We start from the raw sequence: 27,797 nt of genomic DNA, 5'->3' as shown, positions 1-27,797 counted from the left end.
ATTCCAGAGTCTTTTCTTAATCGTATTCTGTTGTATCAGAAACCCTCTCATAACTGCTTTACTCGCGTCCCAGATTGTTCTCTTTTCCACCGGGGTGTTCAAATTTATTTCAAAATAGTCTTTTAAAGTTTTTGGGGCCTTCTTCACAATCTCCTGATCTCTTAGTAGGGTGTCATTCATTTTCCATCTGAAGGAACCGATTGGAGTAAGTCTCAATTCCACTTTCAAGGCGTTATGGTCGGAGCAGGTTTTAGGGCAGATTTCCACTTTTCTAATCTTAGGTGCCAGCCCTCTAGTTGTCCATATTTGGTCGATTCTTGTCCATGACAAATGGGCCTCAGAAAAGAAGGTTCCTTCTTTACCTAAGGGGTTCTTTGTCCTCCATATATCAATCAAATCCATATTGTCAGTTAGTTCAAAAAAAGTCTTAGGTAGTCTACCATCTTTTGTTAAGTTTTGGTTTTGTGACTTATCCATGTTTGTAGAGACCACACCATTCATGTCTCCCATCATAATGATGTTGGTATAGTCCAGATAGTCCAGCATTATCTCATGCAGCTTCTTGTAAAAGTCTGATTTCCCCTCATTTGGTGCATAAATTCCTAATATCAAAAATTTTTCTCCTTGTGTCTGTATTTCAATAGCTACAATTCTTCCTTGCTCATCTTTAAATAAAAATTTTGGTGACAGGCTCTCCTTTGCGTAGATCACCACTCCTCTTTTCTTGACTCTATCCGATGAAATAAATTCTTGGCCTAGTCTTTTGTTAATTAATACTTTCCTGTGGAGCCTAGTCACATGAGTTTCCTGCAAGCAAATAATGTCCAATTGTTCTTTTTTCAATATATGAAAGATTCTTCTTTTTTCCGGAGAATTCCCGCCATTAATGTTCCAACTGAGTAGCTGCAGAGACATCCTGGATCAATCTGTTGGTCTTATAGTGTCGTCTCTTCCTTTTCCTCTGATCCCGAGGGTGTAGGTGTCCGTACAATTCCAGGCGGTGGCAGTGGCCAAGCTGCTGCTGCTCCCTTTTGGAGATCCTCTCCGTGGTCGTTCAGGAACTTCTGATTGTCTTCTGTTGTTTTAATTTTAACTTTCTTTCCTGTGAAGTTAAAGGATAATCCTTGAGGGAACTCCCACCTATAAGGAATTGAGTTGCCTCTCAGTAATCTTGCTAAGTCTGAGTATGTAGCTCTAAGGTCCAAAAGTTGTTTTGGTATGTCTCTGTAAATTTCTGCTCTTTTGCCTTGAATAACCAGTGATTTCTTAAAATGAAGGCCTAATATCTTGTCTCTCTCCTGCTTGGATCTCAGGATAATCAAACAGTCTCTGGATCTGTCCCTCCTCACGACTCTTCCCAGTCTGAACGCAGTTGTAATTTTAAAGTCTTTGTCTTCTTCTATACCCCAGAACTTTGAAAATTCCGCTGTCAGGTAGCCAGTCAGATCTTCCTGTTCAAGTTCTGGAATAGCTCTCAATCTCAGATTGTTTTCCTGATTTCTCAGCTCCACCATAGACAGGTAGGCCTGCTGTTCACTGATCTGCTTGTGTAACGGCCTTACCTCCCCTTTTATTGCCTCAACCTTCTGATTTACTTGTTCTGCTTTTTGGTTGGCTTCCTCAGCCAGTTTACGATTTTCTACAGTTGCTTCCTTAAGGTTCCCAATTACTTGTGTATGTTGAGCAACTTGGTCAGTTAGTTTACTAATAGAGGTTGTAGCTTGATCAATTTTTGTCGATTGGTCATCCACCTTCTGGTTCAAGATTGCCAATTGTTCCAAGATTTGTTTTAAAAAGGTTTCAGATCCTCCTGTAGCCATGTCCTCTGATGCTGGCTGCTCAACTTCCCCCTCTTGTACTCCCAAAACAGCTGGGACGGATGATCTACGTGACTAGGAAGTCAAAGTTGTTTGAACAAGTTGGGCTTGTTTTGCTTTCGTTTTTGCAGATCTTGTTTTCGCTGGGCCACTCATTCCACACCTGTCTATGTGTCAAGGTCAAATTATATACTGTCCCATGGGAAAAACAGTTCCAAAGTGTAAATAACAAAGCAGCAGAGAGTCAAAATAAAATGTTGTTCCCAGACAATTATAAATCCAGAATCCACTAGGGGGAGTACCACTGTAGCTCACAAGAAAGAAAGGATTTTATCCGCCATTAAAGTTCCTGAAGTCCCAAACAGTTTACAAAAAGTCCTTCAATCACTCTTTTAACGTGCAGAGCTCTTCCCCAGTTAAAACAAAGTCTCACAAAAGAGGTGCAAGAAACAGTTTCCCTGATTGTATCTTGTCAGCAACGCTCAAATGTAACAATTTCAATTTTAGATACAGTTTCCGCAATTTGACAGTTCTTTTATCTCCTGGCAGTCCGAGGCTTGGTTTCTTAATCCTTTGTAATCCACAAAAGGGAGGAAAGTCCCATTTAAAATCCCGTAAGCTTAAAAACAGATGCCTCTTTTTTACCCCTTAAAAGCCAATTCCGTCAATACACGATAGTCCCAACTTTGTAATCCCTTTTAAAGCGCTTCCCGCTTGTCAAAGTCTTTGCTTTTGATCTTTGAAGCACGGTCGGAAGACGGACTTCCTGTTTTGCGTCTCCCGTTTTCAGCCAAATTTTAGATCTTTTAGTCCCGAAAATTTAATCCTTACTCACGAGTATGTAGTTTGAAGCCTGATGTTTCAAGAAGAAAGGTCAGCGCTCATCAGCAGCAGCCGCACGGCTTCGCTTCCGCAGAAAGAGCGATGAACTCACAGCACCGCTCCCCCTTCCACGTTCCGGAGCCCCTTACGGGGTTCCTTCTCCGTTTCTGGGGTCGCTTCTGGTGCCCGCCGAGTCCCACGGCCACGGGCTCGCTCTGCCCGTGGTTTTTCTTAATGGGTCGTCGCTGTGCCGCAGCGCACGACCCTTTTCCGTGGAGCCCCTCTTCAGAGCCTGAAGAGGACCGCCATTGCTGTTTCGCGCCGCCTCCGGAAGCCTAAAATTTATGCCATGTAATGCCTTAAAGGAAAATATTATGAAAATGATCTACAGGTGGTACATGACCACAGTCAAGCTAGCAAAAATCTATCATTTGCCTGACAATAAGTGTTGGAAGTGTAAAGAAACTGAAGGTACTTTCTACCACCTTTGGTGGACGTGCCCGAAGATTAAGGCTTTCTGGGAAATGATATATAATGAAATGAAAAAGGTACTAAAATGTACTTTCCCTAAGAAACCAGAGGCCTTTCTCTTGGGCATTGTTAACCAATTGGTGTCGAAGAAAGATAGAACTTTTTTTATGTACGCTACTACAGCAGCAAGAATACTTATTGCAAAGCATTGGAAGACTCAAGATCTACCCACTCTGGAAGAATGGCAGATGAAGGTAATAGACTATATGACATTGGCTGAAATGACCGACAGAATCCGTGAACAGGGGAAAGAGACGGCGGATGAAGATTGGAAGAAATTTAAAACTTATCTCAAGAAATACTGCAAAATTAATGAATGCTAAAATGTTGAGGTTTTTAGTAAGAAAAGGAGATTACAGCGACAAAAGATTAAGTAAAAGAAAAGAACAAATAAGAGACAAATTTGATAAAATTAAGTTTAGGATTTGCTGAAACAATTTTGGAAATTGGGATGTAGAAAGGGGAGGTTTGGGGGAGTCAGAGAAGTGAGGTTTATGAAAAAAAGGAGATGAAATTATACATGTTTGTTTGTTTGTTTCTTTATTTGTTTGTATTGTTTATAAAAACTTTGTAAAACCAATAATTTTTTTAAAAAAAGAAAATAAAGCAAAGTTAAGCATGTGGCACGTACTGCTCATCATTCCGCTGTGTACAGGACTCTGCAATTACAACATTTTTAGTTCCGGGCCCAGATAAACGCAGTCAGCTGAAGGATGGACTCCAGAAGCCGAGTCGGAATGCCGGCAGAGGAACAGAGAAACGGATCGGTGTTATCTGCTCTGCGCGTCGAGTTGATTGATGAGAGGTATGTGCTCATGCTCCGGGCAGCCTGCCAGCTTCTAGTTTATGGCTTTATGGCTGGACTTTGAACTTTTAAAGCCGTTTTGCCGCAATACAGGCAAAGGCTCTAAGGCACAGGCTCACAGGCTTGGGAGGCTTGAAAACCGAAAGTACCTTTGAACGTGCTTTTGGAATGAGGTTTGAAAGCAGCAGTGACGCAGCTTGATTAAACGCCGCGGAGATGGCAGATGCAAAGCTGGCTGATGCTTTTGGGATTCCTAAGCTCAATAAGAAAAACTACGTGGACTGGGTACTCTATGCAGAGGCTATTCTGCGGAAAGAGGGTCTGTATAAAGTTATTACAGACAACCCCCCAGCTCCAGTTACAGACGAGTGGAGAGCTAAAGATACCAAAGCGATGGGAACTCTTACATTGATAGTATCCCCAGAAGAGCTCTGTCTGTTGCGTGGTAAGACCACAGCCAGAGAAATTTGGGACACTTTAAGAGAAGCTCACTTGAGGACAGAGGCTGGTTCCTCAATGTACTATTATGCCAAGCTGCATGGTATGGCTCTTGCTGAAGGTGGAGATGTGCGTACACATCTGATGGAAATGCAGAATCTGAGACATGAGCTGCAACAGAGAGGACTCACCTTTCCAGAGGCTGTGTATTCCTTCAGGATACTACATTCTTTGGGTCCAAGTTGGGAGTTCGTTGCCACTCAGATTGCTGTTCAGCCAACTGCTCAGCTCACAGTAGCCTATGTTACTGCCGTGATTCTGAATGAAGCAGACCGCCAGGGTGCTAGCTGCATGGGTAAGGAGGAGTCTTCACAGACGTCATCCCAGAGTGCAGTGAAACCACCAGATGGCGCCAAAGCTTTGAAGGCAGTGAAATGCTACTTGTGTGGATGTCTAGGCCATATGAAGAGGGAATGCAGATATCCCAGAGCCAAGACAGAGCAGCGCAGCGGAAGCTCATCGCGTGGAAAAGGCCAAAGCAAAGGCAAAGGTCCGGTCTCCAGGACAACGCAGCACAAGGCAATGGTCTCACGCTTCACTCCAAACATCGCAAAGGTCCAGAAGACGTCTAGATCTTTCTTTGTTGTTGATTTAGCAGCTACCCACCACATGTGCAACGATAAGCGACTGTTCGTGTCTTTTACACCACAGGAAGGTGCGATTCACCAGGCGGATGACCACACGATCCCCAGTCAAGGCTACGGAACTGTTGTTCTTCACAGTTTGGACTTGTTGATACAAGATGTGCTTTACGTTCCAGATGCTACACACAATCTACTCAGTGTTATGCAGCTGAATGAACGGAACATTGACGTTTCCTTCAAGAACAAGAAATGCACCATCACAAAGAAAAATGATTATGTATTGCATACTGAAAATGTTGGTCGTTTATTTGTTTTGTATTATGATGATGTTGTGCAGAATGAGACTTGTTGCATTGCAGGTTCTAACAAATGTTTGCATGCAGGATGTATTCATGATTTTCACAGAAAATTTGGTCATTTGCATTTTGAGGCAGTATCTAAAATGCAAGCTACTGAACCATACCAGGTTGTTCATGCTGATTTAGTTGGTCCACTATCGCCCTCTTTGGGTGGAAATAGGTACTTCATGGTTCTCATTGATGCATTTTCCAGGTATATTTATGTGTACAATCTCAAGCAGAAATCAGAGGCTTTTCCAAGGTTCAAGGAATTCTGTGCTTGGTTGGAAAATGTGCATGGTAAGAAGATAAAGACTCTTTTCACTGATCGCGGGGGAGAATTCACTTCTCAGCAGTTTGAAGCTTTTCTGACTGAGAAAGGAATTCAACACGATTTGTCCAGTCCTCGCTCGCCATGGCAGAATGGGCTTTGCGAAAGGGCAAATCAGACATTGCTTCAAGGGTTAAAAACCTTGCTGCATGATGCCAATCTTCCAGAGAGTTATTGGGCCGAATCTCTCTCATGTTTTGTTTACAGTTACAATCGCAGGTTATCTTCAGCGATTGGTTGTACCCCGTATGAGAAGATGTTTGGCAAGAAACCGTACATAAAACACATGAGAATTTTTGGTTCTGACATGTGGGTTCACACACCACAAAGCTCCAAGTTAGGCAAGCGTGGATTGCATGGTATCTTTCTAGGTTATCAGAAAGGTTCTTACAGAATAACTCTAAGACAATTAAGCTCACAAGAAGTGTTGAGTACAATGCCAAGTGGGGGGAGAATGTGGGAATTTTCCAATTTTATCCTGATGACAGTGATGAGACTGAGGATAAGCAACAGCAAAAGCAGCCGCAACAACCCACACCCACTGATGAAGGTTCTGAGTCTGAAACTGAATCGGATGATTCAGAGGATTTCAAGAGTGCGAAAGCCTCTATGCGACCCTCTGAAAGCTCTGATCAAGAATTGGAAGAACCATTGTTCACAATAGGCCACTTTTCTCCTAAGAAGGAAGAAGAAAGTGTTGAGGACTTAAGGCTGATTTGTAGGTCACAAAGAGCCACAAAAGGCAGACCTCCAAAGAGATTTGCTGATGAATATGCTAAGACAGCAGTAGCAGCTGTTAAAAGCTCCAAGAAGGTATTTGAACCTTCAAGTTTCCAAGAAATCCAGGATTTGGATTCTAAGGAAGCTGAGCCATGGTTAAATGCCATGAAGGCTGAGCTTGATTCCTTAGAAAGGAACAAAACATGGGAGCTAGTACTGCTTGAGAGCAGTACATGTGAAAAGGATCTAGGAGTCTTGGTTGACCACAAACTTGACATGAGCCAACAGTGTGACGCGGCAGCTAAAAAAGCCAATGCAATTCTGGGCTGCATCAATCGGAGTATAGCATCTAGATCAAGGGAAGTAATAGTGCCACTGTATTCTGCTCTGGTCAGACCACACCTGGAGTACTGTGTCCAGTTCTGGGCACCACAATTCAAGAAGGACACTGACAAACTGGAACGTGTCCAGAGGAGGGCAACCAAAATGGTCAAAGGCCTGGAAATGATGCCTTATGAGGAACGGCTAAGGGAGCTGGGCATGTTTAGCCTGGAGAAGAGGAGGTTAAGGGGTGATATGATAGCCATGTTCAAATATATAAAAGGATGTCACATAGAGGAGGGAGAAAGGTTGTTTTCTGCTGCTCCAGAGAAGCGGACACGGAGTAATGGATCCAAACTACAAGAAAGAAGATTCCACCTAAACATTAGGAAGAACTTCCTGACAGTAAGAGCTGTTCGACAGTGGAATTTGCTTCCAAGGAGTGTGGTGGAGTCTCCTACTTTGGAGGTCTTTAAGCAGAGGCTTGACAACCATATGTCAGGAGTGCTCTGATGGTGTTTCCTGCTTGGCAGGGGGTTGGACTCGATGGCCCTTGTGGTCTCTTCCAACTCTATGATTCTATGATTCTATGATTCTAGTTCCAGGAATGAAACTGCTTGGAAGCAAATGGGTCTTCAAAGTGAAGACTGATCAAAATGGCAAGATAGTCAGACACAAAGCCAGATTGGTAGCCAGAGGTTTTGCACAGGTACCAGGTGAAGACTATCACCAGACCTACTCACCCACGGTGAGATATGAGAGCATTAGGCTTATGCTCAAGCTAGCTGCAGAGGAGAATCTACACGTTAGTCACCACGATGTGAATACAGCATTTTTGTACGGATCTCTAGGTGAATCACTTTATATGCTTCCACCTGATGGCGTACAGGTAAAACAGGGATTTGTTTGTGCTCTAAAGAAGTCCCTTTATGGTCTCAAACAAAGTGCACGGTGTTGGCACACAAAACTCACTGAGACATTGTTTTCTCTAGGTTTTCAGCAAGGGAAAGCTGATCCATGTGTATTTGTCAAAGAGGAGGGGCAAAAGAAGCTGTATTGTTTGTTTTATGTTGCTGATATTTTATTCTTTTGGAAAGATGTCACAATGTACAATAACGCCCTAGCTCAACTGAAAGAGCACTTTGACATGAAAGATCTTGGTGAGGTAAACAACTACCTATCTCTGGAAATAGAGAGAGATCAAAGTGGTAACATTCTAGTACACCAGTCACGAAAAATTGCTGATGTGTTAAGCAAACTAAACCTGATGGATGCTAACCCTGTAGACACACCGATGACAACAGGTTATCAGGTAGAAGACACTGAAGAAGCATTTTCTGACACTACACTGTACAGAAGTGTGCTAGGCAAGCTAAACTTCATTGCCAGATGTTCAAGACCTGACATTGCTGTTAGCTGTAATTTGCTAAGCAGACAAGTTAACAATCCCACCGTTAAGGATTGGAAAGCTCTGAAACGCATAGCACGCTATTTGAAAGGCACTATGCATTACAGACTGAGATTTAACAATCAGAAGTCTGGTGGTCTTGAGATTTTTGCAGATGCAAGTTTGGGAAGTGACACAACAGACAGGAAAAGTACGTCTGGAGTTTGCTACATGTACAATCAGGGTCTATTTGATTGGTCATGCAAGAAGCAAACAACAATTAGCTTAAGTACTTGTGAAGCTGAACTGAATGCACTGTCTTATTCACTTAAGGATTGTGAATGGTTGTTACAATTGTGCAAAGACATGAGAATTCCTGTCAAATGTCCAATCCAGGTTTACCAGGACAACAAAGCATGTTTGGCTTTGCTGAATTCGGAAGGTTGTAAGCAAAGCACGAAGCACTTGCAATTGAAGTTGCAACATGCTAGGGAACATATTCAGAAGGGACTCGTAACTGTGTCCTATATGCCAGGTAATGAAATTCCTGCTGATGTATTGTCCAAGATTGTATCAAGGGATCAACACTGTACCTATGTACAGAAGTTGGGTTTGTACTGATATTGTACGAACACGCTGCCCAGTGATGTTCACAGAAAGGGGGAGGATGTTGGTTTCTGCTTTCTTCACTGTGCAGCGAAGTGCTAGTCACGGGACAATGTTTTGCATTCCACGGTCAGAGTACTGTTGGGTTTCCCACGGGAATGGGAGACTGGATGTGATGTACACTGGTTTCCTGTTTTTCACTGTTTCTCTCGGTGTTCTTTGTTCCGAGGAAAAGGATGATTGCATGTTTGTAATCTCTCAACATTGAAATGAAAATAAAGCAAAGTTAAGCATGTGGCACGTACTGCTCATCATTCCGCTGTGTACAGGACTCTGCAATTACAACACCGGAGTCCTCTACCGGACTACCCATTTTCATTGGGGGAAGGTGATGGTGCTCCCTCCCCCCCCCATTCATTTGCCTAACAATAACCCCTGCCAATGCCTAACCGCCAAAACCGAGAAGTTGTGACGTTTGCTATGAGGTAGGCGAAAAAACCAAAAGGCTGGAAGTGCACCAAGTTGGAAAAATTCCTACCAGGCCCCTTGCGGCGACCAACCGAAGTCCATAGCAAGGTCAAACCTATCTAAACCTAAAGGGTGGGTGGGGTGGGAAAACCGGTCAGCTGAACGGGGCAAAAGAGGGCGGTCCCCGGACGTGCCTGGCCTTAAATGGGCTAGGCCATGCCCCCCGGCCCCGCCGATTGGCGGGCAGGGTTGCCGGCACGCCCGGGGATTCCCCTGCTCTCGCGGGGGCAGAAGGCCAGCCCCCGCGAGTGGAGTGTGTGGGAGGGGTTAGCCCGCAACCCCCTCTCCTCTCTAGCTTGGAAATGGCTTTGCGTGGAAGTCCCCTCCCCCAATTGAAATAAAGACACGTGACACATTATTTAAGGTTAATGGGCATAAAAAGGCCACAACTGTATTGATTACAGAATTGGAAGGTATTGGCCTTAGGCATTGGCTCCTATCGACTACCCGGCATGGAGACCGGGAAGGGTTAACCACAAGCCGTGGGGGGGGGGTCCTGTTGGAGTACGCCAACTAGGATCCCACGGGTGTCACCGCTCGGGGGCGTGCTGGAGGCCCTTACCTCCCTAGGTTTCGGACAAGGCAATGCCCCCCGGAGTCCTCTACCGGACTACCCATTTTCATTGGGGGAAGGTGATGGCGCTCCCTTCCCCCCCATTCATTTGCCTAACAATAACCCCTGCCAATGCCTAACCGCCACTCGAGCAAAGCTCGCCGCCAATACCTTCAGCTGAATGGGGCAAAAGAGGGCGGTCCCCGGATGTGCCTGGCCTTAAATGGGCTAGGCCATGCCCCCCCCAGCCCCGCCAATTGGCGGGCAGGGTTGCCGGCACGCCCGGGGATTCCCCTGCTCTCGTGGGGGCAGAAGGCCAGCCCCCGCGAGTGGAGTGTGTGGGAGGGGTTAGCCCGCAACCCCCTCTCCTCTCTAGCTCGGAAATGGCTTTCCAGAAGACTTGGGCCAAAGCTTGGATCTTCAGTGGGTGGGTCTGCGGCCACAGCTGACAGAAGGTGGCTCACAACAACTGTCCTGGGACCAGCTAAGAGGAGAGTCCACAAATTCATGTTTGAATGGAAGCTATACCACATCAATTTGTAAAAATGAGTTGGTAGTTTAAAAATATTCTTATAAAGAAATAAGCATGGGTTCCAGGTCTGAAAAAGTTTAAGGTGTTGTTTTCTGCATTTGAAGTTTGTGAGCTTGGGGAAAATGGATTGCAGATGGGTTTCATGTAAGGTCCAACATACAGTGGTGCCCCGCAAGACGAATGCCTCGCAAGACGAAAAACCCGCTAGACGAAAGGGTTTTCCGTTTTTCAATGCGCTTCGCAAGACGAATTTCCCTATGGGCTTGCTTCGCAAGACGAAAACGTCTTGCGAGTCTTGCAATTTTTTTCACTTCCCCCCCTTTTTCTAAGCCGCTAAGCCGCTAATAGCCTTTTAGCCGCTAAGCCGCTAAGCCTTTAATAGCCGCTAAACCGCTAATAGCGCTAATCCGCTAAGCCGCTAATAGGGTTGCTTCGCAAGACGAAAAAACCGCTAGACGAAGAGACTCGCAGAACAGATTATTTTCGTCTTGCGAGGCACCACTGTATTCCTCCATTATCTAGCTGACAATTTCATTTCCCAGAAGTTGGAAGAAGCAACAAGGGAATCATCTATCTTGGACCTGGTCCTCACCCACAGTGAGTGGCGGAGCAACCTGCTGCAGCCCCCAGACAGCATCAAAAGGAATGACAGTAAGAGCTGTTCAACAGTGGAATTTGCTGCCAAGGAGTGTGGTGGAGTCTCCTTCTTTGGAGGTCTTTAAGCAGAGGCTTGACAATCATATGTCAGGAGTGCTCTGATGGTGTTTCCTGCTTGGCAGGGGGTTGGACTCGATGGCCTTTGTGGTCTCTTCCAACTCTATGATTCTATGATTCTATGAATGGCCAGCTGAGATTTAGAACAAGAAGCACATTGGGAAACTATATCCCTTGCTTGGGCCAAGGGAATAGAAAACTGCTTTGCCAATGCTTTCGCAGGAAGGTGAAAGGTGTTATGACATAGTATAGGATCAGAAAAGAGAGAAAAGGCAGAAATGTCCCCCAAAGCCGCATCTGCTCTTGCATTGCCCTCTGCTAAATACCATGGGTGCGATGTGTGGGAGCGAAGATGTGCAACATAATAAGGGAACTCTCTGTGCTGAAGTAAGGCATGCAGGGCAAGAAACAAGGAAAACAAGTCAGAATCCAAGGAAGGAGTTATATAAGATATTGGTAAAATAGCAAAAAGGTGATATACATACTGAGTATCCACAATAAGATTGAAAGGTTGAGTAGGAAAGGATTGAAATGCAAGAATCACAGCCGCTAGCTCAGCTTGCTGAGCAGAAGACTGTGGGGGGGGGGTAAATAAACATTTCCATTGTCCTCCCTCCTCCCATGTCACTACCCCCTCTACTTCTTGTTCCATCTGCGAAAAGGGTCAATGCAGAGGGGAGAGGTGTGAGAGACAAGGGGGTAGCCAAAACATAGGTGACCTGTGTCAGAAATGTCAAACCGTCATCCTTTGGAGCGTTAAAAATGATGAGACCTATAGACTTCCGGGTTGTCGCCATCGCCGCATGGCGGACTCCCTCCGAGCTCCGGAGGGGGTCTGCTCGGCAGGGGCTGGGTCCTACCGCGCCGGCGACGTGGGGACCCTTAAAAACCACGGGCACGGAGCCCGTGGACATGGGTGACTCGGCTGGCACCGTTAGCGCCCTCCCGACTCGTGAAGGAGCCTTTTTAAAGGCTTCGGATCGGGTGCTGGGGAGCGGCGTGGTGCTTTGAGTCCTCTGCTTTCCCTGCCGAGCGAAGCCGCATGCCATTCGACGGAGAGCGCTGACTTCTTCCATTGGAAATTCAGACTATTAACAACAACCCGTGAGTAATTGGGAAACCGGGTTCAAAAGGAGAAAAAAAGAATTTTTTTCGGATTCGGCACGAGCGGGGGTGATCTAAAAAGGAAGTCAGTCCCCCCCCTACTGTAAACATTCTAAAACAAGGACTGGGTAACCAAGGTCGAAAGAGAAGCATACTCTTGACAAAAATCATTAATTCCACGATGGGAAATTACAAGAACTGTGCTGGAGGAGAAGAGTGGAGGGTGAGAAGGAAAATGTAACCCCCCCTGGGAACCGGGGCGATTCGCAGAGCCTGGCGAAGAGAGACGGAGACTTTGACAGCTGTCAAAGTAGCTGTCAAAGTTGGAGAATATAAAGAGGACTTTGTTAGGAGGACTTTGCTGGTTAATTTTGTTACAATTTGATACAATATGGATATAAACTGTCGGAAAATAAGGAACAACAATTTGACTTTTGGATTAGAGGATACAAAGTTATTACAATTCCCCTAGAGGGGTTTCGGGACATTACAAGAACGGTCGTAAGTGGAAAAATACTCTTGGATTCGTACAGGACTTGTTATCTTCTGGGAAAGCTGCAAAACTGAAATAGTATTTTGTCTACAGAGGTGTTTACATTAAAGGAGACAATAGAATTTTCTATTGAAGAAAGGAAGGGACGCGCTAGCAATGATACAGATGCAGATTAAAGAGAAGACTTTGAGATTCAGAAATGTTCCAGAAGAGGAGAAGGAGGATATTTGGAAGAAGATGATTGAAACTTTAGCAAAGTGGCTACATTTACAGGAAAAAGACATAATAGAACAGACAGAGAAAATCTTCAGAGTGAACTCAAGAAAAGCAAAAATGAACAAATGGCCGGCAGACTGCATCATTGTATTCACATCGAATTTGATGAAAGATAAGATCCTCCAAGTAAAGAGTAAGAACAAATTAACCATAGATGGAAAGGAAATAATAATTTTACGAGAAGTCCCACCTAGGCTGATAAAAAAGAGACAGCAATTCCAATTTCTAACAAAAGCATTAAAGGCCAAAGCAATATCTTTCAGATGGGAATACCCAGTGGGGATTTCCTTCAACTTCAAAGGAAAAAGAAGACGATTTGAGACATTTGAGGAAGCAGATATGTTTTGGAGGAAGTATCGAGGAGAATTAGGAGGTGGGAAAAGTGAAGTAAGAAATGAGGAAGGGAGAAAGGGAGAGCTATCGGATGAGGCGGAAGAAGAAGAAAAAGCTCAGCAAAGGGTGGAAGGATAAAGAACTACGCCAGTGGTAAATAATCAGACCAATAACTATTACAAAACCCCTCTCCTTTACCACTGCAGATAACGTAAACTCTTTCCATTAACTTTAGAATTTTTTAACTAATAAATAATGAAATTTAAATTGTCATCATGGAACGTGAATGGTCTAAATAATAGGAGGAAGAGGCAGAAAATAGAACGTATCTTAGAGAGGCAGAAGTGGGACCTTGCTTGCTTACAAGAAACCCACATCAATACTAAGCATAAAAGACTATTGGTAAAACCAAAGTTAGGGGAAGAATTCATCGCATCTGATGTAAGAAAAAAGAGGGGGGTTGTAATGTATGTTAAAAGCAAATACGAACCGGAATTGATATATGAAGACAAAGAGGGGAGGATTATAATAGTCAAAATATCAATAGAGGGGGAACCAATTGTAGTAGCGGGAATCTATGGATCAAATAGAAGAAAATCAGAATTCTATGTTAAAGTAAGATCATTATTAATGGAATATATAGATATGAGAATTATTGTGTTAGGGGATTTAAATGGAGTAATGGAACCAGAATTGGATAGATCACAGAAGAAGAGGGGGGAAATGAAGGGAAGCTGCCAAAAAGCTTTATGGAAATGGTAAAGATTTTTGATTTAGTGGATATATGGAGATATAAACATCCTGTTGAAAAGGAGTTCACATATTTCTCAGAACCAAAAAACTCGTATAGTCGAATTGACAGTATATAGATTACTAAGGATATGACAATTGAAGCAGAGAATGCCGAAATATTGCCAAAAACACTTACAGATCACAATCCAGTATCATTAACTCTTAAAGGAAAAGAGGAGAAAGGGAAAAAAATGTGGAGAATGAATGTTTTCTTATTAAAAAACGAAAAAGTAATACAAGGAGCCAGGAAGTTGATGAAGGAATATTTTGAAAACAATTGGAGGAAAGGGACAGATGTTAAAACAGTGTGGGATGCTGGGAAGGCGGTTGTTAGGGGATATTTCATACAACCAAACTCAATAGCATATAAGAATAAAGAAAAAAAGAAAAGGGGGCTTTTAGAAGAAATTAAAAGGAAGGAAAAATTGGCCTATGCAAGCAAAAATAAAGAGAGATTAAATCAAGAAATTAAATTACTGAGAGTAGAATATAATAAAATTATAGAACAGGAGGTAGAACAAGAAATCAAATTTTGGAAATATAAAAATTTTGAATGGGCAAATAAGCCAGGCAAGATCCTTGCCTGGCAGCTAAAGAAACAAAGAAATGAAAAATTAATAAATAAAATAAAAGTAGAAGAGAGGACAATAAGGGATATGACAGAAATTAAAAAAGAATTTGAAAAATATTACAAAAAATTATATCAAAAAGATGAAGTGCCAATAGAAGAAATAGAGGAATATATAAAGAAAAATAAATTAATAGAGATAGCAGAAGAAGACCATAAATTATTAAATGAACCAATATCAACCGTAGAAATTAAGGAATCAATTCAAAAATTAAAAATAGGGAAATCCCCAGGTCCAGATGGCATACCAGCAGAATATTACAAAGAAATGTTAAATGAATTAATTGACCCACTAAAAGAAGTAATAGAGGAAGCAGTAGAGAAGGGGAATATTCCAGACTCTTGGACTCAAGGGTATATAACGCTCCTGCCAAAACAAGGTACGGATTTGGAATCGGTCTCAAATTATAGACCCATTTCATTGTTAAATTCCGATTATAAAATTTACGCAGGATTATTGGCTAATAGGTTGAAAAAAATTATAGGAAAAATAGTACATAAAAATCAGGCTGGATTTGTGGAAGGTAGACAAATAAAGGATAATATCAGAAATATAATAGACATAATGGAATATCTACAAGTAAGAAGAGACAAACAAGCAGCCCTGATTTCAATCGATGCAGAGAAGGCTTTCGACAAAATCTCATGGGAATTTATGAAAAAACTATTAAAAGAATTGTGTCTAGGTGAAAAATTCCAAAAAGGTATAAATGCAATATATAACCAACAGAAAGCAAAAATTATTATTAATGGAGAGTTTGGAGAAGAAATCAACATCTTTAAAGGTACAAGACAAGGATGCCCCCTATCCCCAATGTTATTTATAATAGTATTAGAGGTTCTATTAAAGAAAATAAGGCAGGACAACCAAATAAGAGGAATAGCAGTTGGTGAAAAAAGATATAAGTTAAGAGCCTTTGCAGACGATGTTATGATCACAACAGAAAATCCCCTACAATGTACACCTAGAATATTGGAATGCATAAACGAATATGGCAGATTAGCAGGATTCAAATTAAACTATGGGAAAACCAAAATACTAGTGAAAAATATGGAAGAAAAGGATAAAGTGAAATTACAAGAAATTACAGGATTGGAAATTAAAAAGAAAATAAGGTATCTTGGAATAAATTTAACAACAAATACTATAGACTTAAGTAATGAGAACTATGGGAAAACATGGAATGAAATAAAAAATGACTTGCAAGTATGGGGAAAATTAAATCTTTCCTTACTAGGGAAAATATCGGTAATAAAGATGAACATATTACCAAGGATGATGTTTTTATTTCAAAGTATCCCAATACTAGGAGGAGATAAATGTTTTAATAACTGGAAAAGAGATTTGGCTAAATTCATATGGTCAGGGAAAAAGCCAAGAATAAAACACAAAATAATGATAGATAAGAAGGAGAGAGGAGGATTTGGTCTCCCAGATATGGAGTTATATCACGATGCGGTGGGTCTGACCTGGCTAAAGGAATGGATCAAATTAGATGACTCGGATGTATTGGATTTAGAGGGAGTAGAGACGAGATTTGGATGGCATGCCTATTTAATAGATGGAAAAGTGAGAGTACATAAAGGCTTCCTAGGGCATATAATCAGAAAATCTATATATAAAATATGGGAGAAATATAAGAGACTCTTAGAACCGAAAACTCCCTGGTGGGCATCGCCAGCAGAAATTGTCGCAGTGAAAAAATTAAATATGAAAGAAAATTGGGCTACCTATAAAACTGTATTAAAGGAAGAAAAAGGAGAATTGGAATTAAAGGACTACACAGAGATTAAAGCTCATATTAGTGATTGGTTCCAATATATTCAAATTAAGTATAGATTAGCAAAAGACAAAAAGTTAGGATTTGAAAAAGAAATATCAAAATTCGATAAATATTTAATACAAGAAAAATCAAAAAATATATCTAAATTGTATAATCTGATTTTAGAGTGGGAAACAAAGGATGAATTGGTTAAAGCATCAATGATTAAATGGGCACAAGATATTGGGAAAAATATTATGTTTGAACAATGGGAAAAATTGTGGAAAGAAGATATGAAATTCACCATGTGTTATATACTGAAAGAAAATTACCTTAAAATGCAACATAGATGGTATTTAACACCTGAAAGAATAGCAAAAATGAATAAAAACTGTAGCGATATCTGCTGGCGATGTAACACGGGAAAAGGTACCATGATACATATATGGTGGAATTGTTTAAACATCAAACAATTTTGGGAAATAATATATAATGAAATGAAAAAAATGTTTAGATACTCATTTAGGAAAACGCCAGAAGGTTTTCTATTGGGAATTGTACCAGGAAGCCTAAGGGAAGAAGATAAGACCTTATATTTATACGCAACAGTAGCAGCAAGGCTATTGATTGCGAAAAACTGGAAAAGTGGTATAATACCGACAAAAACAGAGTGGCTTGCCAAATTATTGGAGTATTACAATATATCCAAAACAATGGAAGAAATTGGAAGGATTTCAAAAGAAAAGATAGATAGGGACTGGAAGGTGTTTAAAAGATACTTGCAAAATCATATCGAAAAATCAGAACTCCTATTAGAATAAACAAGTTCCGTTTCAAATACTGATATATCAAATAAGATGGAAAACAATGTGTAATAGAAAAAGAAGTATGAAATTAGGGTAAAGGTGTGTGAAAGAAAGTAATAGAAGTGGAAAGAAATTGTAATTGAGTAGATTGGAAGTCAAACACAAAGGTGGGGTGAAGGGTTGGTGGATGGTGATGGGGAACGGAACTATTTGTGGGATTGAGTGTAAGTATGTTTGAACATTTTTAAGGATTGTAAGAAATGTATGTTTGTATGCTTGTATATGTGTATTAATGATGAATTTAAATTAAAAAAAAAAGAAGGAAGGGACTGGACGTAAGTTTTTGTTCCTGAACAACAAACCTCTGTAGAGATACCAGATTTCCGAATTAGAACGTTTTCGCAGCTGAACAGGACAAGAAACCTGAGAAAGTGAGGAATAAAAAGAACAAAGGACTGATTACGACATGGAAAGAAAAAAGGGAGGAGCGGTAAAGACCAAGGAAATTAAAGGCCTTTTTTAGATTGGACGTTTGAAGTTAAACATTATTAAAATAAATAAATTAAAAGAAAACCGGCAAGGTGGAACTGGGGAGAAATCTGGCCATGGATTTGAGACCTCCAGGCTGACAACATACAGACTGATGGACATAGGGAATCTAAACCGGGGAAGGGGGGGGGGAGATTTGGAATCCAAAGGCTGTGCAACTATTTTTTGAATCTTTTTATATCTTTTATCTTTTATATCTTTATATAACTCTTGTATATCATTTCATTTTGATTGGACATGTTTTTTTTTAAAAAAGGGAATTCGTGGAAGGAAACTGGGGTGGATCTGGGGGAAAAATCTTTTTTTTCTATTTTTGTAAATGATATGGGAGGGAGGTAAGATTGTGTAATTTAAATTGGATAGTGGGTTAAACAAATTAAGTTTTAAATGGGGAGTGAGAGATTGTAGAACTAAATTCATGAAAGGGGAATACAGCTGGGAGGGGGAAGGGGGAGTCCCAGAAAGTTGGTATTGAAAGTAAGGCTTTAAGTGTATTTTATCTTTGTATTTCTATATTTTTTGGAAACTTTAATAAATATGATTTTTTAAAAAAAATGATGACACCTATAAAATCAGCCAAGGCAATTTGCACGGCAGCATTTGTTATGAATAAATGCTGCTGTTCAGTCTGTGAGAAGGGCAGATATATTGATGCAACATCAGAACCGCTCAAAGCTATAGCACGTGAACGTCCTTTGATAACAATGTCTGATGTGGATTCAACAACAGAATAAATGTTTTTAGGTGGGGTGTGTGGTAAATGTAGCCATTCTATAATGCAGATTGTCTTCTTCTTTTCTGTCTGAGCATATAAATTCCTGTTGGCAACAATGGTGTAGCAAACACTGCCAGATGCAGCTTGTGTGCAGCACCTCTAGGTGGTGCATGCGGAAAGGTTTCAATGCTTCACCCACAAAATGTTGACAAAGTGTAGGGGAGTTCCGCATGCCTTGAGGCAGGACAACCCACTGATATCACTGGGTGGGCTGCGAATTGTTATATACTGGCAATGTAAAAGCAAACCGTTCCCTGTCTGCTGGAGCCAGTGGGATGAAGATGGTTCAATGTGGCCGAAAGTCAATTGTTCAGAAATAAGCTGTTCAGAAATAGCTGGTGCCGCTGCTGCTGATTTTTCTTTTGGTAGAGGCCACTGTTCTACCCCCACTGGGGTATCAGTGATCCTGGTTTGCCACACTGGAAACAAGTTGTATCGGTGGCTACAGGCTGGTTTTCATTTAGCGCTGCCGCCAGCAGATGAGCCTTGTGGGTGGCTGTACCAACAGACTGACAAATGCGAAGCATGGCTGCTGTGTCTGTGGCAGGATTGTGTATCATCGGTTGTAACGCAACCTTACAATCCTCATTGGCATTTTCAAAGGCCAATTGTTTGATAATTATTTGTTTGGCTTCAGGATTTTCAATTTGACGACTCACTGCTGTAAGCAGCCTGTCCATAAAGGAAGAATATGATTCTCTTGCCTCTTGCCTGATTGAACCCCACCTTGATTGAATACTGGTGGGTTCTGGGATTTTTCTCATTGCTTGTTTAGCAGCAAGAGCAGTGTCCCTCAATAAGATTTGCAGCAGTGTGGCTTGCACTGAAGCTTGAGTGAAAGGACCACGCCCCATCATGGCATCTATGACGTCTGCAAGGGTAATATTTGGATTATTTCCCCTGATTTGTTGAAACAAAGCTGGAGCATAAGCACGGCAGGCAGTTTCCCATTCGTGGGCAAACAAAACACCTGCTGATGGGGGTAACACTGTACGTGCCAAAAGCTTGATGTCATCTGGAACCAAAAGCTGGGCTAATGTGGCTTCCAAAAGAGCCTGTGTAAATGGGGCTCGAAGTCCATTTGTCCTTACTGACAATTGCAGCTCTTTCAAGATTTTAAAGTCAAAAGGTTGGTGTGTCACTGAAAGTAGCTGGAGTGAGTGCCAAGCCAGGAATCATGCTTCTTTTCAAACCATGTTCTGAAGTTTGTTTCATGATCAGAACAATCCTCTCAAGTGATTGTTTTCACCCTGCTTTAAAAGCAACACTTCAAAGAACGGCTCAAAAAAATAAATACACAAAAAAAAAAACCTTAGCAAAACAGGATTCCCAATGAAATGGTCTGCCTCACAGCCAGAGGCTCTACTCCAAGGAAGCACTGAGGAGGACTGTGACAGTTTGGAGCTTTGCTGTGTGTTCTCTGATCTGGTGACACATGCTGTCTGTTGAAGTTGAATGGGGAGGGGCCCTTAGATGTCTGAAAGAGTTCTGGGACTTGCTGGTTAATGGGATTTTCTGCCGTCCTCAGCGGATGCTCAGCCCTTCTGTCTATTCCAGCTGTAGTGTTTCAGAAAGTTGCTTTGAGCCAAACACACTCCCCTTTGAAAGTTTCAAGATCTCAAGTCTCAAATGTTTGGTAGCCAAGAGCATGGCTTAATTAGAATTGGAAACACTATTGAAAAGGTTTACTTTTCAAATACATTTAAGTAGGAATTACTCAGCCTTGGAGAAGCCCCTTCCTTGGGTCTCTGTCACTCACCTGTCAGTCACTCATCCATTCTGAATGGGTAGAAAGAAGCACAGAGCTATGACATACAGAGAGGCGTCAGGCAACCTCACTGGAGGAGGACTGGTGATTCTGGCCATGTATCTGAGTCAGTAATCACAACGCAGAGAATTGCCAGAGTTAGAATTAATCATCCTAGCAGAGACTGCTTAGAAGTATGGAATTCAACAACAATCAATCATGCAGAGATGCAACGGAGAACATTTTCTGAAATTAGAAAAAGCTGCCCAGTGCTGGGGAATGACCCCAGTCATGTCCAGTGTGGGAGAGACATGGCAGGATTAACCACCCTGTGCTCTTTCAGCAACTTTCTCTGTGGTCAAGAGCTGTAGGTGCTCATCAAATGGAAGCCCTACTTCCATCTACTGCTCTGAAGTAGGGTCATCTCTGCCTCCAGGTTTTCAACTTTTATGTACATCTTCTGAAAATGCACAAACCTTTTCTCTTGTATGAATGATGCCAGGTTTTAGCTCACTGGTTCCTTTATTTTATCCAGTTTTCTGTTTGGAATCTTAATGGCTCCCCCTTTGTATTTTTTTTAAAATAATTTTTATTAACTGGCTAATCACATCAAATTAAATCACATCATATAAATTCCAAATTACAAAGCCAAATTTTTAAATTTTGTTGGGGGAACCCATACTTCAAGATCCAAAGGGGGATTCAGATCATCTTCTTTACTGCGTTAATGTCCAAATCAGTCCCAATCAGTCCAAACAAAGTTCATAATTCTATCCAGTCTTATCTTGGTGTTTCCACATCATATCTTATTCATATAATTTCTCTTTTTCCTTTACGATCTCTTCTGTTGGTCTCCTTAAGCCGATAGCAAGTATAATAATCCTGTGTGGATTTCCCGTTCCTCCACTAAGTCCAGATGGTTTCCATATATCTCCTTAGTAGATAACCTCGTTCTTTCCATCGTAAATTTTGGCATTTGTCGCTCTTAAGTCCCACCGAGGAGTTGATCCACGATATGTAAACAACTCTATTTCTCTCTTTCTCCTCCCAGACCCAAGAGCTCCAACAATGCCTCCCAAAATGGCGACGGCATTTTTAACTGCGTCATTCCAGAACTCTTAGCTTTCCAGCTTCATCTTGAAACATTGCTTTGGATCGAAAGTTTATCTCCACACAGCCTTAAATCCACAGCTTAAGTCCTTAGTTTCTGACTCATTAGGGGAGGGGATTCTTGTTAAATCACATAAAAAAAGGAAGGCAGGTTTTCTCCCCCCTCCCCCATTTGTCATACCATATCTTGACGTATCTTCTCATATTTTATTCTTGTCTTGTTATCAGAGATCTCTTCTGTCAGCAGTCTTTACTCCCCTTTTTCCTTGAAGCATGTGCAATTAATCTTGTCCAAATTGTTTCTTTTAAAGATCATTTGCAACTAGCGGCGCGAATCAGGAACGGCGTCCAGGAGAGCCGGAAATCCCACAGGAGGGCTTTGTGCCTAGTGCCCCCACCCCCATAAATTTGGGGGTGGTATAGGGCACAGCAGGCAAGGGCCGTCCCCCCCCCCCACAATCCTGGGGGGGGGGGTTAGGGAGGCTAATTACCCCCATCATAGCCTCCAAATTACCTCGTGTGGGTCGGAGATATGTTATTGTCAGCCATCTTCCGATGCGCCACCTAGTGGCCCCCAATGGCTCCCCCTTTGTAAAAGCCTTTCCTCAGGAAAGTGGATAAGGCAAAAGAGGAGACCCATATATTGTAGGTGCCTTGGAGGGGTCATGTTTGCCTCCACACAACCATGTGCAGAAGAGTCATGGTTGCTCCTGACAGGAGCAGCCTTTGACACCACCACCACCTCCCCAGGAGAACACAAAGCTAGCGTATTTAGTAATGAGAATATTTTGTCTCCCCAAATACCGGTAGTCTTGCCACTTGTAATGTTTTTATTGGGAGGAGGAATAAGGAATTGCACCTCCTCCCAATTGCTTAGCCCAGCCATACTGAATTCTGTCTGTTGATCACACTCAAACACAACAAGGGACTAGGGATGGAGGAGAAATGTGATTCAATTTGCATTTAAAGGCAAACCTACTTAATTTGCACTTCCCAAAACAAAATGAGTACTGAAGTGCAGCCATTGTTTGAAATCCACACTTGCTGAATTTTGCAAGGTTGTCCTCCAGTCAAGCCATGTGTCCAGAAATGCATGTATTAGGGAAATAACATACAGAAATGTATTACATTAATTTAAATTGTTTTACAAAAATACATTAGGCAAGTTATACATACAAACTATGTGCATGTTATGAGAAATTTGCACTAAAAATGCTGGTGATTTTTTCTTTTAATTGCAAACTGATGTGGGAATGTGGCAAAATATTTTTAAGGTGACATGGAAATGAGGAGAGCTAAACTTAAGACATGGGTATAGCCAAGGAGGGGCAGATCCAAAAATATTATTGAAAAGCATTGAAAGTACTCAATTATCTGAGGTTCTGCTCCCCCTCAGCAGAAGCCTGGCCCCCACAATGTCTTATTTATGGTGTATTTTTGCCTGTGACTTAAGAAACTGAAACTGAAAGATTCTACCGTCCTTACAAGGGAAGTAACCTAGGCACTATCTCTCATTCAGTTCTGTAGCTTGGGGGTTCCTTCTACTGGAACCTTCGCCAACCTGGGGCTGGAAGCTGCAGGAGGGGAGGAGAGGGCTCTTGAGCTTGGGTCCTGCTTATGGGTTTCCCTTTGGGGCATTCACTGTGGGAGCAGGATCCTGAATTAGATGGGTCATTGGCCTGACCCAGCAGGTTTTTCTTAGTTTCCTATGTTCACATGCTGGTTTAAGAATAATCAATGTAGGTGATGTATTTTGGAGAGGTTCTGGCCCTATCGGGTTCTTTATAAGGGTGCTTTGTATGCTGCCATTCTTTCTGAAGGCACCTTGGTATCTCTGGTCCCAACCCATGCCCTCATGCCATAGACCTGGCTGTTCCTTTCTCTCCTTGCAGGCTGAAGAGAAGCAGAAGGCCTCAGCTGCATTTGCTCAGCTCCACACTGCCATGGAGATCCTGGGAATTGTGGTGGAGGAGCAGAAGGCCATCTGGCGAGTTTTGGCCGCCATCTGCCACCTGGGTGCTGCAGGGGCTTGCAAAGGTAAGACTAACGGCTGGCAAAGGTGGCATTTTGGGCTGGGTGGTTCTACAAGGAGACTGCTGTGCTGGATCCATCTGCTGCAGCCTGAGAAAGGAGATGATGGAGATGTCCCTGCTTTGCAGGCTGCATGGTGCAGCATTTCAGAAAATCAAGCCATCTGCTTGGGCTCATTTGTCTGAATTCCCTGCCCCCTTTTAGCCTATCCTTCTAGGAGCATTACAGAAAGTCAATGGATCTCAGTTCAGCCTCTCTGCTTGAGAGGCTGCTGTTTTCATATAATGCTGGTCTTGCACAAGGCCTGCTCTTGGAGATCCCTGGAGTGGGAGGAGAGCCAGAGAAAGTGCAAGACCCTCCAATATGTGTTCTGTCTGAGCCAGCAAGCAGAGTGTGCCACCCACTGCAGAGTTGGCAAAATGTTAAGCCACTTGCTATCTTACATAGAACCATAGAATTGTAGAGGGCTGCCTCATGGAAACAAGCCTGTTTTTTGCTGCTCCAGAGAGTGGTACCCAAACCAACAGATTCAAATAACAAAAGAGGAGATTCTGATTAAACTGGGAAGAACGTTCTGAAGATAAGAGCCATTTAACGGTGGAACAGACTCCTTGGAGGCTTTTAAGCAGAGGTTGGATGGCCATCTGGCATGGATACTTCAGTTGAGATTCCTGCATTGCAGGGGGTTGGACTAGATGACCCTTGGGGAGGCCCTTCCAACTTTACAATGCTATGATTTCCTCAACACCCCTCAGCCTCCCAGGCTGCTCACACGTCCTGATCTGAATATGCCTCCTAGTAGGAGTTGCCTTATTGTGGCGTTCCCTGGGCTTTGAAGAGTGGTTGCCTAGGAAAGCTGCAGAATGCAAATCCCTGGGGTGATAATTTTAGAATGAGAGAAGGGACTCTCACAGCCACCCCTTGGCTCCCTTAAAATTAAAATGTGGGCTAAATGTTCAGCACAACAGTAGTCCAAGAGGATAGCAAAATCATACAAGGATCATGAAAGTGTATTATCAGAGATGGCTACAAGCAATGCTTCTGTTCCAGAGTCATAGAATCATAGAATCATAGAATCATAGAGTTGTCATAGACCACAAGGGCCATCGAGTCCAACCCCCTGCCAAGCAGGAAACACCATCAGAGCACTCCTGACATATGGTTGTCAAGCCTCTGCTTAAAGACCTCCAAAGTAGGAGACTCCACCACACTCCCTGGCAGCAAATTCCACTGTCAAACAGCTCTTACTGTCAGGAAGTTCTTCCTAATGTTTAGGTGGAATCTTCTTTCTTGTAGTTTGGATCCATTGCTCCGTGTCCGCTTCTCTGGAGCAGCAGAAAACAACCTTTCTCCCTCCTCTATGTGACATCCTTTTATATATTTGAACATGGCTATCATATCACCCCTTAACCTCCTCTTCTCCAGGCTAAACATGCCCAGCTCCCTTAACCGTTCCTCATAAGGCATCGTTTCCAGGCCTTTGACCATTTTGGTTGCCCTCCTCTGGACACGTTCCAGTTTGTCAGTGTCCTTCTTGAACTGACATGTGCTGCCTATGCACTGGTGGAGGAAGAGGGGACGGGCGGAGCGCACCACCCCCGGCAGAGCAATCCCAGTGGGGTTCCATCGTGGTTGCCCCCCCCCCGCCCACACTGGGCGCCCCACCCCCACAGGCGGCATACCGCGCCCCCAGGACGCGTGCCAGCCCTGCCCCCGCCTGCTCTCTGCCCTCAGTGCCGGAGCATGAAGCTCTGCCACTGTGCCTATGCACTTGTTTATCCATCTGGCTCCATTTTGAATTTGCACCCTCAGCCTTCATTACCATTTTATTATGGTAATGAACAGAGTTGAGTCTGATACTGCTGGCTCCTCTATCAGCTCCTACCCATCAGTCTCCCAGGTGCCATCAACACTGCCTGGCTTTGCAACTGTATTTTATTTTCTTCTGATTATGATTTGGTGTTGCTGTGTCTGAATTATAGCAAGAAGAATCTTCATCTCTGTAGCATGTCACAGCACCATTAATCAACTATAATTATTTTAAAATTTGGAAAGTTCACTGCTTAGGATGATGTCCTTCACCTGCCAAATGCTTAATACCAGAGTTTCCTGTAGATGGTATGAAATATCCAGGAATTTTAGTGAGGCTCTGGGTTCAGTTCTGGAATCAAGCCTTTGATACCCTGTCTAAGGCAACATCCCTCCCTTTTGACAGCAGTGGCTTGTTGATTTCTAAACAGCGGATCACTTCATTGCCCTGTAATGCTTCATTCCAGATTTTTGAAGATTACTTGGGAATTGCAAAGAGTGTGATTGCATCCCCATGTTCCTGCTTTTTTATTGCTGCAATTGTCACATGATAGTTTGGTGATTATGGGTGACACACTGCATGGAGATTTCCCTTGCATTTTGAATAGTTGGAGCTTGGTTTCCAATAGTAAAATTACCACTAAAGTTCATGGGTTATTACTAAGGTGGTGGTTGCTACTGCGGCTTCTGCTTCTTCTCCAGCTCATTGCACACAGCTCTTTACAACAAAAGTCTTATCAGTGGCAACCTGCCCATTCTGTCCATGGCCAATGCTTAGGCCACATTCAAGTCATACCTTTAAAGCACTATGATACCTCTTTAAACAGTCATGTTTTCCCCAAAGGATTATGGGAGCTGTAGTCTGTTAAGGGTGCTGAGCATTGTTAGGAGCCCCCTATACCCCTCCCAGAACTACAGTTCTCAGAGTTTCCTGGGAAGAGGGATTGATTGTATAGCTACTCTGGGAACTGTAGCTCTGGGAGGGTAGGGGAGGAAGTTTCAGACATACGTAGGTGAGTTCATCTCTGTTATAATCTTTTCCAGCAAGGTCACATCAGGAAAAGTTTGGTTCTCACGAAAGTAGCTTGACTAGGCCAGATACTTCCTAGTTTATATCTTCACCATATTGCGGGCAACGGAAGGGTGTTGTCTCTGCAAACTAATGAAGTTCTGTGAGGGGGCTACGAATCTCCTGACAGCTCTCAGCATCCTCAACAAACTACAGCTCCCAGGAAGCCATGACTGTCTGGAGTGGTGTCATAGTGCTTTATAAGTGTATGCCGTGGGCACAGGAGCTGAGTAGACCTTTGCTCCCCAAAAGATTCCTTGTGATTGTGCCTTCTGGCAGCCAAGCAAGTACCTGTGTTGCAGCTCTGAGCTTCCCATCAGGGTCCACTGCCATCTCCTGAGGTCCGGAGAGGGAGCATCAGGGATCAAAAGAGGGCTCAGAATGTGGTCAGGGTGGTTTTCGGTGGTGGTAAGAACAGCCAAGGCGGTTCAGGTTGCCTTGTGGGGCTTCTGAAGGTTCTTCCAGGTCCTCATTTGTTCTCTGTGGGGTTTCTTGCCTCTTTCATATAGGAGGTCTCCATGAGATCTGGGCTAGGCAGAATTTTGGCCTGTTTGGAAGAACTGAATACCAGGCTGCTTCAAGACCAGCTATTTAGTGAGGCACATCCTGCTTCATTCAATCACTTTACAGGGCATCCACATGTCTGCACAAAATCTGACATTTTTCAGGGGTTTGGGAGTGGAAAAATAAATAGCTCTCCTTTCAGCAGCTCACCCTTTGCTCCAAAAATCGATTCTGTTGCCAAAGGGAATCAAAGGACTCACAGATTTAAAAATGGATCAAAGTAAAATAGAAGTGGACTAAGAGAGAAAAAGATGAATTAGTTCCTATAACTCCAGTCCTCTGCTCTTCCTGCATTCAGTGGTATTCTTGTCAGGGACTTTTTTTATTAATGTATTTGTTTGTTTGGTTGGTTTTTTTTGTTTATTAAACTTCTATCCCAAAGTTGCCCAAGGCAGCAAACGTGATAAAATGATAAAAACCTCTTAAAAACATACCATTCCAGTAGGGATGCAGACTGGGAAATATTTAATCTTAAAAGGCTTGTTGGAAGAGGAAGGTCTTCAACTGGTACCAAAAAGAGGTGGCACCTCTCCAGTCATAGAATCACAAAATTGTAGAGTCGTCTAGTCCAAGCTCCTGCTAAATGTAATATTCAAGGGAAGGGCATTCCAAAGGCCAGGTGCCACAAAACTAAAGGTGCGACTCCTGTATTTTGCAGAACACACCTCTTAATAAGAGGGTATCTGCAGGAGGCCTTTTCCTGCAGAGCACAGTGATTGACAGTTGGGGGGGTCTAAAACCCTAGGTGCCTAGGGTCAAAACGATCCCTTTGAGTAGTTGTCGAAGCCAGCCTTCGACAATCTTTGGGGTTGGCTAATTTGAGTAGCCAACCCCAAAGATCAAAGTCTGACAGTCCTTCAT

The sequence above is a fragment of the Podarcis bocagei genome (genome assembly GCF_964188305.1).
Source record: "Podarcis bocagei genome assembly, chromosome: W".
Classification (NCBI taxonomy): Eukaryota; Metazoa; Chordata; class Lepidosauria; order Squamata; family Lacertidae; genus Podarcis; species Podarcis bocagei.
Note: the sequence above shows the minus strand (reverse complement) of the source record.